This window comes from Saccopteryx leptura, chromosome X (assembly GCF_036850995.1).
Source record: "Saccopteryx leptura isolate mSacLep1 chromosome X, mSacLep1_pri_phased_curated, whole genome shotgun sequence".
In the NCBI taxonomy this organism is placed as follows: domain Eukaryota; kingdom Metazoa; phylum Chordata; class Mammalia; order Chiroptera; family Emballonuridae; genus Saccopteryx; species Saccopteryx leptura.
Window position 1 is genome coordinate 95,816,087 of NC_089516.1, and position 11,369 is coordinate 95,827,455.

Consider the following 11,369-nt stretch of genomic DNA (forward strand, 5'->3'; position numbering starts at 1 on the left):
TTTTTAATCCATTCTGCTACTCTGTCTTTTTATTGGTTAGTTTAATCCATTTACATTTAGTGTAATTATTGACACTTGTGGTTTCCCTATTGCCATTTTATAAATTGCTTTCTGTTAGTTTTGTATCTCATTTGATTCTTCTCTTTTGTTTTTCTATCATTTGTTTTTGTTTGCTTGTATTCCATACGTCTTTCCTCTGTTGCTACCTTTTTTAAGTCATGTGCTTCTGTGGTGGTTTTTTCAAGGGTGGTTACCATTAAGTAATGAAAAGGTTACCTACCATATTCATTGTAGTGCACTATCTTGTAAGTGCTTCTGCACTTCATCGTCCTTTGCTACTGTTAATCTCTGTCCTCTCCCCTTTTTCTTTGCTTTTGTTGTCACAGTTTAAATTTTGTTTTATTGTGTTCTTGGTGGAGCTTTTACTTGTGGTTTTGTTTTGTTTTGTTCTTTGAATCTGGTTGGAAAACCCCCTTTAGTATTTCCTGGAGTGGGGGTTTTCTGATGATAAATTTCCTCATCTTTTCTGTATTTGTGAATGTTTTTATTTCTCCTTCGTATTTGAAGGATAACTTTGATGGGTATAGTATTCTTGGCTGAAAGTTCCTCTCTTTCAAGGCTTTAAACATCGGGATCCACTCTCTTCTTGCTTGTAGAGTTTCTGCTGAGAAATCTGATGATAATCTAATTGGCTTTCCTTTATATGTTGTATTCCTCTTTTCCCTAGCTGCCTTGAGAATTTTCTCTTTGTCATTGGTTTGTGCCATTTTCATTATGATGTGCCTTGGAGTAGGTTTGTTGTGGTTAAGAAAACTTGGTGTTCTGTTTACTTCTTGAATTTGAGGCTTTATTTCTTTCCACAGGCTTGGGAAGTATTCGTCTATTATTTGTTTGAATATATTCTCCATACCATTTTCTCTCTCTTCTCCCTCTGATATACCTATTATTCTTATGTTATTCTTTTTGATGGAGTCAGATAATTCCTGCAGGGCTTATTTTTTATTTTTAATTTTTGAGTCTCCCTCTTCTTTTCTCTGTTGTGCCTGAAGTTGCTTGTCTTCTATGTCACTAATCCTACCTTCTATATGGCCTGTTCTATTACCTAAGCTTGTTACCTCATTTTTCAGTTCATGAATTGAGTTTTTCATTTCTGTTTGATTTATTTTTATAGTTTTAATTTCCTTGGTAATATATTCTTTGTGTTCGTTGAGTTGTTTTCTGAGCTCTCTAAATTGCCTTTCTGTGTTTTCTTGTATATCTCTGAGTATTTTTAGGATTTCTATTTTAAATTCTCTGTCATTTAGCTCCAAGGTTTCCAATATATTAAATTGTTTCTCCATAGATTTTTCCACATCTATCTGCTACTTCTCTATCTTTTGTATCCATGATATTTGATTTCCTTTTTCTTAATGGCATCTGAGTGTAGTCTTGTTAATAGCACTAATGAAAATTAATAAAGAATAAAAAGTAAAAAAAAATAGAAAAGTAAAAAAAATGAAAAAAAATTTGAACAAAAGAAAAACATTAAAAAAACTATAATAATTTATTATTCCTCTTCCTTCTTTTTCTTCTCTTCCCCTCCTCTCTCCTCCTCCTTAGGAAAACATCATGATAAACTGTGAATTATATTATGCTAAATGGAACAAAAACTGCCTATATGGAGTGCCTAAGTTGAGGGGAAGTGTTCAGGGTGCAAAAGAGGAAGTAGGGATCAACAAAATGCAAAAAAAGGAAAAAAATTGGGTCAAGTATAAAATGATTTGCTTGTAAGTGATGGTCGACTAAGAGATATAATAAGAGGGATAAGAGGAAAACAGGAAAAAGAAAAAAATAACTATTTTATTAAGTGGAGCAAAAACTAAATAGAATGGAGATCCTGGGTTGGGAGGAATGCTAATGAGTTAAAAAGTGAGGTAAAAAGCACCCAAAATGCCACAAAAAAACTTGAGTCCCAAATTAAATAATTTGTTTGTGATTGAGGATTGAGTGAGAGGAAAAGTAAAAGGAGAAAAGAAGAAACTAATAGAGAAGGAGAAATAAGAAAAAGGGGAAAAGGAAAAGAAGAAAAAAGAAAAAAAAACAAAAAAATTGAGAGAGAGAGACAGTTAAGGATTTTGGAGTATAACCCTCATGGAGAGTAAGGAAGAAGAAAAGAAATAAAATGTAACACTTCTGGGTAGTGTGTTCAAGAAGAGGACAGGGCCCTGGCCGTTGGCTCAGTGGTAGAGTGTCAGCCTGGCGTGCAGAAGTCCTGGGTTCGATTCCCAGCCAGGGCACATGGGAGAAGCACTTATCTGCTTCTCCACCCCTCCCCCTCTCCTTCCTCTCTGTCTCTCTCTTCCCCTCCCGCAGCGAGGCTCCATTGGAGCAAAGATGGCCCGGGCGCTGGGGATGGCTCCTTGGCCTCTGCCCCAGGTGCTAGAGTGGCTCTGGTCGCAACAGAGCGACGCCCCGGAGGGGCAGAGCATCACCCCCTGGTGGGCAGAGCGTCGCCCCCTGGTGGGCGTGGCGGGTGGATCCCGGTTGGGCGCATGCGGGAGTCTGTCTGACTGTCTCTCCCCGTTTCCAGCTTCAGAAAAATAAATTTTAAAAAGAAAACAAGTGAAAAAAAAAAAGAAGAAGAGGACAGAATAAGATGGGTAGAGAATAAAAGGACCAATGTGGAGGAAATAGAAATAATAATATAATAATAATAAAGGCAAGAAGATGAAAGAAACAAAAAAATAGTGGAGCAAGTTATAAAGTCTGTGGAATTTTCTTGATTTTGAGAAGTTAACTTCTTCTTCCTTTTTCTTTCCTCTCCTTCTTCCTGGTCGGTGACTCTGTACCCCAGGCTCTGCCCCTGTGGCATGCTTATGTAGAGATTTGCAGTTGATGAGACTGTACAGTGATGTCATATATTAGGCTTCAATCTCATTGGTAGTCATGGTTTGTTAGCGTTTGCAGGCTCCGACAATGAGAGAGTCTGTTTTCCTGGAGCCTCTCTCCTAGTCTCTCCTTCCTGAATTATCAGCCTGATGATCCAGCTATGAGGCTGCCGCTGCCTCTGCCTGGGGAGTAAGAGGCTCAAAGAGCTGGGAAATCCCCACTCTATCCACACTCAACACAGGTAAGGCTCTGGCCATCAGAGCTGCCAGCGTGATCAGGCGGGGCTGGGAGCCAATTGCTCTCAAGGTGACTTTCTATGAGCCTCCAGGCCTGTTCAGCACGCCTAGCACTCTGTGGGACCACTCTCCCCAGGCTTTCCGCTCTTTGTAACCTGTTTTGGCTGGGAAGAAGATGCCCTAGCCGCTGCCTGCAGTACAGGAGGTCTTAACATCTGCCAAGTCCCTCTTTTTAGCGTATATCCCTGAGTATGAAAGCTCTGCCAATCAGAAGTTGCCCCCACCCCTTTAGCAAGAGGCACTAAAAAATATCACGCCTCTTGTCTTAGATCGCTGAATTGAGAGAGATCTTGTCAATTAGAGCCGTGTAGGTCAGTTGGGAGGTGAGCAGACTGCGGGTTTAGCTAATTTCAGCGATTGGATCTGCGGATCTGCTACAGAATGGACTGCAAGCTGCCTTCACGCCCCTCCCCCAATGCTTGATTGTTAGCTTGAATGGCTGGGTGAGGCGTCCCACCCACCCATAGAAGCTAGGGCATAGGGAAGTTCGCTTTGGCGCACTCCTTGCATGCCGCTGGCAACAGCTGCTCACGGCGCGTGCGTTTGCTGATTCACCATGGGCACACTCTTTCCTCGGCTTGAACAAACCAAAGCCTAGCCTCCTCCACACCCTTAGCTACCCCCAACTCTCAGTTCCAAGTGAAAGCAGCCTTTGCTCAGGTTAGTGAGGAAGGCAGAGTGTTTTTTGTCCAACATATTTCCTTCAGGGTTGATTATATATTTAGTCAATTTTTTGCTCGACCCTACCTTCACCTTCAGTGTGTGGAACTCCCGGACGCTCCAAGGATAGATTTTTCTGTCTCTGGTTGATGAACTTGTTGAAATTTTGGGGAGATTTGTCGGTTGCGCTCCTCACGGCACCATTTCTCTGATGTCACTCAGTATTAAAATTTTCTAACTGCCCAATGGTTCCACAGTAATGGTGATTTATAAAGTAGGGAAGTAACTTTACTTTATAAAATTTATAAAGCAGAGTTACAGCAAGTTAAAGCATATAATAATAATTACTTACCAAGTACTTTATGTCGAATTTTTGCTAATTTTGGCAAAATAAATCTTTATAGAACAACTTACTATAGTTAAATCTATCTTTTTATTTATACTTTGATTGCTCCACTACTGCCCACTATGAAAGCTGGAACGCCCACTAGTGGGCAGTTGACTACCACTGCTCTAGGCAAAGGAGGGGCGATAGACACTGAAAGATTTGTAAATGTCTTTGATTGTGTTCCTTTAAAAGTTTTAATGTTTCTATGGATTCCCTAAACAATGTTATAAGCTTGTGCCATGATGTCATGCTCCACCCATCCTGTATGTGATCAAAGGTATATAACCAGCCTCTGAGATGTATTTGGCTTGCACGATTTGGGTCTGCAATGCCCCATGTTATTCATATGTAGCCGGCATATTTAATCAATATCCTCCTTTAATAAAAACCCTTCAAAAATTGATCTGGACTTGATGTCTCTACACAAACCTGCAAAATTGAGGTATGGGTACTTTACAACACCCAGAATGATGGTGCTACAGAAATTCTCCTGCTACCATTAGTGCATCTATTCCCAAAATTCTTGTATAAATTTCCTTGCTATTCAAGAGTAAAACATTCTTATGGAACATTTCATAAACTAAAATGGAACAGAATAAAGAAGAAATTACCTTTAAAAATTTACATGGATTTGGCCCTGGCCGGTTGGCTCAGCGGTAGAGCATTGGCCTGGCGTGCGGGGCACCCGGGTTCGATTCCCAGCCAAGGCACATAAGAGAAGCACCCATTTGCTTCTCCACCCCCCCTCCTTCCTCTCTGTCTCTCTTTTTCCCTCCTGCAGCCAAGACTCCATTGGAGCAAAAGATGGCCCGGGCGCTGGGGATGGCTCCTTGGCCTCCGCCCCAGGTGCTAGAGTGGCTCTGGTCACTGCAGAGTGATGCCCCGGAGGGGCAGAGCATCGCCCCCTGGTGGGCAGAGCGTCGCCCCTGGTGGGTGTGCCGGGTGGATCCCGGTCGGGCGCATGCGGGAGTCTGTCTGTCTCTCCCCGTTTCCAGCTTCAGAAAAATACAAAAAATAAATAAATAAATAAATAAACACTTAAGTCCTGGCCAGGTAGCTCAGTTGGTTAGAGAGTCCTTCTGATATGTCAAGGTTGCAGGCTTGATCCCCAGTCAGGGCACATACAAGAATCAACCAATGAAAGCATAAATAAGTGGAACAGCAGATCAATGTTTCTCTCTCTCTCTTTTTCTCTCTTCCATTCTTTTCTCTCTCTCTTTGAAATTAATCGAAAAATTAAAAATAATTAAAAACAAACACATAAAAAGTGTTCTTTGTGATTTGATTTGAAAATTTGGAGAGATATCAGAGAACATGTCTTTGTGTCATTGCAAGGCTAAACATTTCTGTCTTAGGGTAAGTTTTTTCACTGTGTAAAGTCTACCCTAAGTCCCTTTTACTCTCTAGCATGTGATGTTTCTAACAGGTAAATTTCTTACTCATAAAAAAAGACCAGAGAGGTGGTGCTCAGCATGATAGCTAAAACTGACAACAAAAACTTATAAGCCAAAAATCATGTGGATGAGAATCATTTGAAAGTTGACTTTACCCTGAAATCATCTTCCTAGTATTTGAATGTTCTACCTTCCTCCAAACAGAACAAATATAAAACACAATTATCTTCTCTTTATTCTTTGTTTAGTTGATTTTATCTTTCAGGTTTTTCTGACCTACATGATTAGCTAATTTTCTTGTCCCCATTTTATGCTGTCTTTGCATCACCTATCTTTTCTTAATAATTACACCAAACTTAGCTGTAGGATTTTGTGTGAAAGTTTTTGTTCAAAGCCTGTTCTTCTTTTTGGTAGAAGATATACAAGAAAAGTGACATGCCAGTATTTTGTTTTGTTGTTGCTCATCATTGATTTTCTAGTGCCTTCCAGAGTGCCTATTTTGGAATAAGTACAAAATACATATTTATTTGTGAAATTAATTGATAGATTGGATAGATAAGTAAACTAGGAGGCAGTAATTATGCTAAGTGGTGGAACTTAACTGTGATGATATCTTTAAATGCTTAGAATAGTGCCTAGCATAGAAGAAAGCTTATTAAATTTAATACAGTGTTGATTAAAATAAACAACATGGGCTCCCATTCTCTAGTACTTTATAATTTAGTTGGAGTAGAGACATAAAACAATGATGAAATAAGCTTGGCCACTGCCTTCACAAATTTAAGGCCACACAGCTTTCATTCTCATAGGAAAAAAAATAAACAAGCAAATTTTAAAATGTAGTTTAGTGTGATTACTATTATGAAAGAAATAAATACAAGGGATAAAAGCTGACTCAAAAAATAGTGATCAATCAACCCTTACCGAAGAAACTTCTCAAAAAAAGAACTACTTAATTTGGATCTTGAACAACGGGAATTCTTTAGGCAGATAAATTGAGGGAGTACAAAAAATAAAAACAAACTTCATCTGGTTGAATCAAGTTGATGGTTTCCTCTGCTAAATAATTCAATCTAGCGTAGTGTGGATAGTTGCTTCATTGCTGTTTTATAATTCTCTGTGTAGTGCTACTGATGCTGGATCTTAAGGATACTGTAAATCTTAAAAATTCAAGTATTCCTTCTCATGCCTGACCCCTTTTGTCTTAAATGTTAACTATATGACAGAGTGGTAATATGACTAATATCAATTCGGAAGAGTTTTATTGGAGACACTTTTCTAAAGGAGCAGTTTTCATACTTTTTTATCTTATGGCATACATAAACTAATTAGTAAAATTCTGCAGCACACTAAAAAATATTATATTTTTTTGCCAATCTGACAAAAAAAAGAGGATAATTTTTATTCATTCACACGGTATGGTTATTCTTGTGTTGGCTGTTGTCATTTTTTTTTTTCATTTTTCTGAAGCTGGAAACAGGGAGAGACAGTCAGACAGACTCCCGCATGCGCCCGACCGGGATCCACCCGGCACGCCCACCAGGGGCGACGCTCTGCCCACCAGGGGGCGATGCTCTGCCCATCCTGGGCGTCACCACATTGTGACCAGAGCCACTCCAGTGCCTGGGGCAGAGGCCAAGGAGCCGTCCCCAGCGCCCAGGCCATCTTTGCTCCAATGGAGCCTTGGCTGCGGGAGGGGAAGAGAGAGACAGAGAGGAAAGCGCGGCGGAGGGGTGGAGAAGCAAATGAGTGCTTCTCCTGTGTGCCCTGGCCGGGAATCGAACCCGGGTCCTCCACACGCTAGGCCGACGCTCTACCGCTGAGCCAACTGGCCAGGGCCATTTTTTTTATTTGACAGTCTAAAGAAAAATAGGTCAGTGTCCCTGAATAAATCATCAGTATTGCATGCTTTATTTTATTTTGTTTATTTTTTATTGATTGATTTCAGCAAGAAAAAAAGGGTGAGAGAAAGAGAGAAGGAGAGAGAGAGAGAAGAATATTAATCTGTTCTGTGTGTGCCCTGACCAGGGATCAAACTGAAAACCTCTGCGCTTTGGAATGATTATTTAACCAATAGAACTATCCAGCCAGGGCTATATTTTAAAAATTCTTGTGGTACACAGGTTGAAAATTGCTGCTTTAAAGCATTTTTAAAATAAATAAAACATTAATACTAATCTTTTGTGGTCATTTTCACTGTGAGTTCAATTGGTCATTGGAAACACCCTCTCTTTGTGTTTGGTATCATTAATTATTCATGTGAATTTTGCTTGTTCTATGCCAAAGTAATCAGTTGAAGAGACTTAAAAATTCTGTCAGCAACAGTTGTTTTGTTATATAAATGTAGCATTAAAAGGCATATATTGAAAACTAACATTTTCAATAAGAGATAACTTAGATAAAGAATAGCACAACTAAGTAGCTCAAAAACATTGCCTTCTGACACATATTTCAATAAAAACAAGCAGTTGAATTTACTCTTCTTCTTTCACCTCCAAATTGACCAATTTTTTTGCTATTGGGATGGGAGAGACAGATATAGACTTTAACCTTTAGGGTTTTAGGGTAATGAGTGAACTCTAGTGACATAGCTACCTGAGTTTTTAAATGTTATTTTATGCATGTGGTTTTCACCAGTAGAATTAAAGTCTTTTCAGATCTGCCCTAATTTCAACAGCTTTCCTAAACAACTGTGGATATGTCATAATTATATCTCATGTTTTACAATGTGTGTGTGTTTATCCAAGTTCCATAAGAAGAAAACAACTGTTTATTTTTTCTATATGCTTAAATTTATTTTATGATCCTGTAAGGAAAGTGACTGTTGGATATTTAAGTCAGATGACTCAATTTAAATCACAGGCATTTATTGAGTACCTACTATGTTCCAAGCATATTGTTTAATACTGGATATACAGGAATGCATAAGACAGTGTTTGACTTGAGGGTGGTCACAGACTAACTGAGGACATTAAATATCGAGCAGTAATATGGAGCAATATAAGTTGTAGCTACCTTAGGGAGCAGAGGGACAGCTGTCAGAGAGAAGGGGGATGAGGGGCTGGGATCAGAGAAGATGAAGGGATTAGTGAAATTATATATACATAACACAGAGACACAGATAATAAGACAGCAAATCCCAGAGGGAAGGGAGAAGAAGTTAGGGGGAGGGGGCAGATGGGGTGTAATGGGGGACATGGTGGTGGCAAGTGAGAAAGTTATATTGAGTGAGATACTTGAATCCATGTTAACACAATAAGTTAAAGTTAATAAAAATTTTAAAAAAGAATAAGTTGTAGCTACCTTAAGAGAGGTATAAAGTGCTATGAGTACTATACACTACAAGAGAAGCCATAACTGATTTACCACACATCTAGAATGGTTCTAGTTATTTACTATCCTTGAAAAAATTAATAGAATAGTCATTTTAATTTGTTTTTCTTGAATCAGATGAGGAATTCTGGTTGAGAAAATTAGATACAGAGAAAATATATTTCATTGCTTTGTTTTTGTGTGTGTGTACTTATCAGTACATGATTATCTTTGCTAAACTAATTTACTGCTCTAGCCCAAGACTATTGATATTGGTAATGCAAATATCGATCGACTTACGACCTATGCAATTTATGATCATTTGACTTTATGACCACAATCGCTAGCCACGACTGCTCTGCGTCTGGCAGCACAAGCGTTGCCCAGCTGGGTGTACAACAGTGTGGACCAGCTTCCGGCAGCACTACCATCTCCGCGTGCACCATTTCAACTGTTATCCCAGACTAGGTAAAGCAATTTGTGTTTTGTGTCTTGGATATTTTTCATCAAACCTCTCCCAAGATGTCTACCAAGAGGAAATTGTCTTTGCAAATATTAAACCAGTCATATTGGTAATGCAGTGTTTTACTTAAACCTGACGAATGTAAAAATAAGAAACAAAATGGTGTAGAGATGATACAAATGGCATAAAATGAACAAAGAAAATTATTATATATAACAATAATGAAAGAAAACTATGATAAAATATACTTAAAGATTTTTATAATATCATTTCACAGTACTGTACATATAGCCTACTCAATTTATGACCAAATCGTGTTATGACTGGTCTGTCGGAACCAACCATGGTCATAAGTTGAATACTAGCTGTATATGATACCATACAGGCTTTTATATATTATAGTAGCATGTCTCAAAGAATGCTCTATAAAACCTTAGTTCCCTTAAGATGTTCTAAGATAAGGTTCTTTTCATGGATAATTAAATTTTTAGGGGAAAAAACATATATAGAGTATATATTTATTTTCAGAAATAAACAATGGATATTAACATATTAAAACTTTGAGCCCTGGCTGGTTGGCTCAGCGGTAGAGCGTCGGCCTAGCGTCGGAGGACCCGGGTTCGATTCCCGGCCAGGGCACACAGGAGAAGTGCCCATTTGCTTCTCCACCCCTCCGCCGCGCCTTCCTCTCTGTCTCTCTCTTCCCCTCCCGCAGCCAAGGCTCCATTGGAGCAAAGATGGCCCGGGCACTGGGGATGGCTCTGTGGCCTCTGCCTCAGGCGCTAGAGTGGCTCTGGTCGCAACATGGCGACGCCCAGGATGGGCAGAGCATCGCCCCCTGGTGGGCAGAGCATCGCCCCTGGTGGGGGTGCCGGGTGGATCCCGGTCGGGCGCATGCGGGAGTCTGTCTGACTGTCTCTCCCTGTTTCCAGCTTCAAAAAAATGAAAAAAAAAAAAAAAACTTTGAGAAGTTATTCAATAAAATAATCTGTTTAACTTTGTTTAATATATCATTTCCCAAACTTAGTTGATATCTGATTACAAATTCCTCATTTTTCGTGGCATTATATCAATTAACATCCCATGGGATTTGTGTTCCTCAGAACAAAAATTGAATAATTCTGGGTTTAAACATGTTTTTAAGGCAGTAATTTTTTTCTCATAATTACAAATATAATTAAAATAGTTAAATGTTTACTGACAACTATTTATGAATTAATGAGTCAATTTTTAGAATCACAGAATATTTTCCATAATATTATTTCCAGAGATATCTATAAAAGACCCATTATATAATTTAAGGGTTTACACAATTCTTCACAATACATTTTAATATCTACTAGCATATGCTCACATTTTTATAGACTGTAGTATTTAGCAAATGTTACAATAAGAAAATATAATAATTTGGAGGTTTAGAACATAGCTTCACAATATACATATTTATATTTATAAAGATACACAAATACACATATAAGCCAATGTTCTGTATTTCTGTTCTTATTTGCTAGACCATAACTGAATTCAAAGATACTTTTATATAATATAATTGTGTGAATTGGTATCAGATTATTAAAAGTCCAACACAATAAGCATTGTTACTATAGGTGGGGGTGTAATTGATGAAAATCACTACGCTTAGAAAGAAATGGAGCTAGATTATTTACTGATTATCATGAAGTACATGAAGTTTCAGAATTCTTCAAAGCAAGCTACTTAAAACAAATAGATATATTTAAATATTAAAATTGTATTTAAAAAATCACAAAGATCACAAAAATTCTCAATTTGTCAGCCAGTAGATACTGAAATGGGTTATTAAAATATTCAAATGATGAACTATAAAGCTGTTTCAATTAGTAAGAAAAATAGACCTGCATTGTAATTTGACTTAAATTATAAACAGAACAAAAGCAGCTCAGATGTATTTAACATAGAGAAATCACATACCTCTAATCACTTGACATTAGTTCTGTCATATAATTTTA

General features: G+C 38.3%; 1 non-coding gene across 1 annotated transcript; it reads left to right on the forward strand.

The window, feature by feature from the left end:
- Positions 1 to 9,945: 9,945 nt before the first annotated feature.
- On the forward strand, positions 9,946 to 10,020 carry TRNAL-UAG (transfer RNA leucine (anticodon UAG)). The gene has a single exon. It is a non-coding gene; the product is annotated as a tRNA-Leu (tRNA).
- The last annotated feature ends 1,349 nt before the right edge of the window (positions 10,021 to 11,369 follow it).